The 5,315-nt window shown below is 44.3% G+C and overlaps 1 pseudogene; it reads right to left on the bottom strand.

The window, feature by feature from the left end:
* Nucleotides 1–4,763: 4,763 nt before the first annotated feature.
* Nucleotides 4,764–4,881, bottom strand: LOC124597688 (annotated as a pseudogene).
* Between the last annotated feature and the right edge of the window lie 434 nt (nt 4,882–5,315).

Raw genomic sequence — 5,315 nt, 5'->3', positions numbered from 1 at the left:
ATGTCGCCGCCGGTAGCTCATTTTTCAGTCCTACATAATTCTAGCAACACGTTTATTGTGAACACGAAAAGTAGAAGTCTCTAATCATTCATTCACTTTTTTCAAAATCTTTAATATGAAGAAAGGAAAAAGTATTTTTTTGTAAATTAGGATAAACGAAAACATTTAGTCAAATCAGTGTAGTCATTTTATTCGCATTGCTCTATCTACATTTGTGGCAAGTATAACACGTAACCTACGCAACACTACTCGAAGCAGGATGGTACTGATCGTAGAAACATGGAAAACAATAACTATCGCGACACACAGGGTGACACTGATGGTATAAATATGGAAAACAATAATTATCGCAACATACGGCAGGTGTAATGAACGCCGCTTTTTCGCATGTCCGTGGTTTTTTCCAGTGTGTTTATTGCAGCAAAGAAGCTTGATTTACAATCATAAACGGTTCCCGATCATCACAATAGCTTCGCAGCGTACCACACGTTTTGATGCGTGGCACCGAATATTACTGTAAGTCACAAAAAGATGTAGTGCTGGCAGCAAGATTCGATCCGGAGATGGTGCGTTTATGAAATTAAAAACTTACTCGCTCGACTGCGGAGTCGTTGCATATTAGCGAACATCGCAGTATATAAGGAAATCTAAAGTTTTCGAACTCGATTTTCTCGAAAACGGTTGAGAGTTGCGTCTTCCTATTTATAGTAGGGCTGATGATAATCATCATTTCCTTTGGGCCTTTGTCCCACTTCAATGTGGGGTCGGTCGTGTTACGAGTACTATGGATGTGGTGATGCTAGCGTCAGAGGGTGGCCAGATGCCCTTCCTGTCGCCATCCCATACCCCTGGGATGGAATTAGTGTACCCCATGTGTATGTTTCTAGTGTAAGCCATGGAATGGTGCGAACGTTTTCAAATGTCTGTGAGTCGTGTAACTGAGGCGGGATATGGAGACCAGGCCAGTATTCACCTAGTGGGATGTGGAAAACCGTCTAAAAACCACATACAGGCTGGCCGGCACACCGGCCCTCGTCTTTAATCTGCCGGGCAGATTCGATCCGGGGTCGGCGCGCCTACCGGAGTCCAGGTACCAGCGAATTAGCTCTCTCGGCTAACCTAGCGGGTCGTAGTGCTGCTGATAAAATATCTATTTACAGATATTTGTACTGAAAGATGTCGATGTATATCAGCGGCATTTCCTATCCGCTATCTCGATATATCGCCATCGAGATAGCAATATCGAGTGCCGATATTTTTATTTTATATTACAATTTTTTCGCAATTTTCAGTAAATATTGTAAATTGTTCTTTCGAAATTGTAGTAGAATATAATTTTACTTGCGCTGTGTAAAGGAGTCTTGCTAGTTTGTGACCTTTCATGACGTCCAGTTTTTCGCTTTGATTGTGTGAAGCAAGTAGAGATGGAACAAAAGAAGTCCGACTGCACGGGGGCGGTGGCGGTGTGAATGGAACAAAATTACGGATGTGAAGAAATAGCTCACCAGCTACGCTAAGAACATTATTTTTAACGTAACTTCTGTGCTATTTCTTCACATCGGTATTCTTCAAAAACTTTTACTGAAAATGTTGAACAAAAATCTAAATGGCCAAGATTGGTGTAAGGGGAAATTCTGGAGTAATCGACGTTCGGTGCCATCTACAGAAACTACATCTTTTAACTTCACCAAGCAATTTTGACATAACAACTGCTAGGTCCCTGACATTTGCAGAAATGGAAAAGCAAGGAAGTCGACATGAAATCTTCCGGACAGTTGCGAAATGTGACGAAACCGAACGACAGACCCTCAGACACCTTCCATTCTGCCACGTACATGCAGTTACCATCGTTAGCAAAGTGGATGTCGCCAAACGTGAACGTGCATCGTTTCCCTTTCAGTTCTTTCTCTAAGAGGGTTAAGTAGGTTGCTGGTTCGTTGATGTACAGAATTTAATTATAAATCAATACTTAAATAAACAGCTCTAAAACCGGAAGTATATTTGTAATGTGCAGCTGGTATTTTTTCTGATCGGTAGGTCGATACTTCACACTGTCAAGATATCGATAAATCGATGCATCTTTCCGATATGTCGAGGGCCAATAATGATATCGTATTCCCGATATTTTTAAAAATATCAGCAGTCGTAACTTACTTATGTTGTAGTCTTAATCGTGCCCTACACACCATAATACCCACATCGGTGAGGGACAGTCCTGACGGTCTCCTTGTAAGCGACGCATGAGGCGGCGTAAAGAGCGACGCAAGTGGACACTGAATGCCTGGAAACGAGTGATTCGTAGTGAGGAACCACGTTAAAACCTACGGCGAATGCCTGGAGAACGTTAGCTGCCATCGTGTGTAGTGGCAACAGTGAGGAGGTCGTGTTAAGGCAGAGGGATGCTTTTCGTAGTTGAGGTGTGATCGTCTTACTGTTCTTGCGAAAACTCTAAAGGCGGAAGCATATGAAAAAAAGTTACAAGAAAACAGTGGAAGGACATTTCAGAGACAATGGTTGAATCAGCATGACACTGTACCATGTCACAAAGCAGCATCTTTTAAATTATGGCGTTCCTGCAATGGACTGATATGCACAGAATGCCGACTAGAACTCAGTGAAGCGTCTTTGGGATGAGCTGACATCGCTCCAGAACCCCAACGTTCAACATCAAAATGGTTCAAATGGCTCTCAGCACTATTGGACTTAACATCTGAGGTCATCAGTCCCCTTGAACTTAGAACTACTTAAACCTAACTTACCTAAGGAAATCACACACATCCATGCCCGAGGCAGGATTCGAACCTGCGTCCGTAGCGGTCGCGCGGTTCCAGACTGAAGCGCCTATAACCAATCGGCCACAACGTCCGGCGTCCAACATCACTAGTTCCTCTGGTTTCACCTTTTGAAAAATTGTTCAAATGGCTCAAAGCACTATGGGACTTAACATCTGAGGTCATCAGTCCCCTACACTTAGAATTACTTAAACCAAACTAAACTAAGGACATCACACACATCCATGCACGTGGCAGGATTCGAACCTGCGACCGAGCAGTAGCGCGGTTCCGGACTGAAGAGCCTAGAACCGCTCGGTCACAGCGGCCGGCCGTCTTTTGAAGGAGAATTGACTGTCGTTCCTTCACAGACATTCAGACACCTCACTGAATTCTTGGCCAGCATTGTTGAAGTCATGTTGAAAGTGAAAGCTTGATATATGGGGTGTTTCCGTAAGAACGTGCAAAAATTTAGCAACACTTAGAGGATGCTCTACTGAACAATTTGAGATAGGGAACTTGGGTTCGCAGAAGCCAGCTTAAGCAGATGATAGGGATAAAATCATATTACTATGTACCTTCTTATTTACATTAGTTACAGTTAACTGCAAATGCCATCACTGACTCAAGGAACCTAACGTTTGTTCTGTACCTTATAAAAAGTGCTGAAACCGAAGGCTATCAACATCAATACGAGCATGACATCGACGAACAAGATTCTAACGTACCCTGACAAACATTCCTGGTGTGTTTCAAATCACATCACAGGCAGCTACAATTCTGGCAACTAATTCCATCGTCGGGTATCCACTGGGGTCTCCTACACAAGTGACTTTAGATATCCCAATAGGAAACAATCAAGGGTATTCGCGTCAGGTGACCTTGCAGGCCATGGAATAGGACCTCCCCTTCCAATCTAGTGACCAGGTTAAACATCACAGAGACGGCTGCGAACACCCAGTCTGAAGTGAGGCTGCGCGCCGTCATCTAGTATTCACATCATTTCACGAACACCCAGGGTACGTTCTCCAAAACCTCAGGTAAAAGTCTTTGCACGAACCTCAAGCACAGGTGTTTAGCCGGCCAGGTTGAAGATATGGCCTAATGAGATTGTCACTTAAAATGCCGGTCCAGACATTCACAGCTAAAAGTACTTGATGGTAAAACTCTACTATAGCGTGAGGGTTTTTCTCATCTCACACGTGGCTATTCCTGCTATTCGAATTGTCATTGAGATCAAATGAGGCCTCGTCAGTAGGCAGCACAATTTGTAGGAAACCTGGTCGATGAATCCATTGTTGGAGCAACCACTGACACAATTAGACTCTTCGTGCAAAGTCAGTCAGAAGCATTGCTAGGTTTCGTTGTGGATGACATGGATGTAATTGTTGTTCGTGGAGGACTCGGAACACGTTAGTATGTGCAGCGCCCATTTAACGTGCAGTACGAAGAGTATTTGTAGTGCGGTCCGCTGCAATACGTTCCAGCACCCCCTCTTCAAACTCGGGTGTGCGAGTGGTCCTCATGTTGCCAGGTCCATCGTTTCTTCCTTACAATGAACCGGTCTCCCACATTCGTCGAACGAGAGAAATAAACACTCGTCGTAGCGGAAGATACTAGTTAGGAAATGGTTCTGTACACAGCCTTTCAGCAGCGAGAGCATTGCAACGTATTCCGGATACACAAGGTGCATGTCAGTGAGTTCTGCAGAACTGTACCAGTACTGCTCCTATCGTAAAGTACTTCACGTCTCTGAATAGCACTGAGTAATGAATGGATCTGTCGTTGATTCTTAGCACGTTCTGTCATGTACTCCGTCTTCAGGCTACAAGTGGCCCATGGGGACCATCCGACCGCCGTGTGGATAGGAGGGCCGTGTGGTCAGCACACAGCTCTCCCGGTCGTTATGATGGTTTTCTTTGACCGGAGCCGTTACTATTCGGTCAAGCAGCTCCTCAATTGGAGTCACGAGGCTGAGTGCACCCCGAAAAATGGCAATAGTGCATGGCGGCTCGTATGGTCACCCATCCAAGTGCAGGCCACGCCCGACAGCGCTTAACTTCGGTGATCGGACGGGAACCGGTGTATCCACTGCGGCAAGGCCGTTGCCATGTTCTGTCATGGGGCAATGTAAATACGATACAACAGAGCTACGTTATGGACAAGTAAGGTAAACAGAATAATCAGGCTCGTCACCCTCATTTCCTTGCAGGAAATAAAGAATGTACATGTAAATAAACACCACAGGACATGTAAAGTTGTAAGCATGTTAGTTGCAAATAAGATGAAAAACAGTAATGCTAGACGAAGTGGTAGACAAGTTTACTTTCATATCTCCTTAAGCTGGCTTCCCTGACTCACGTTCCCTCATCAAATTTTTCACTGGAGCATTCTCTATATCCTGTTACATTTTTGCACGTTCTTACGGAAACACCCTGTATCTATATTAATGTATAGTAATAGCTATCGAGATACTTCTGATTAGAAAGACTACGCCTTGGGCCATGGACTCACGCAAATAAAAGAAAAATCTCCTGGAAGCTT

The sequence above is a fragment of the Schistocerca americana genome, chromosome 2 (assembly GCF_021461395.2).
Source record: "Schistocerca americana isolate TAMUIC-IGC-003095 chromosome 2, iqSchAmer2.1, whole genome shotgun sequence".
NCBI lineage: Eukaryota > Metazoa > Arthropoda > Insecta > Orthoptera > Acrididae > Schistocerca > Schistocerca americana.
Note: the sequence above shows the minus strand (reverse complement) of the source record. Positions and strands in the feature narration are given on the sequence as shown.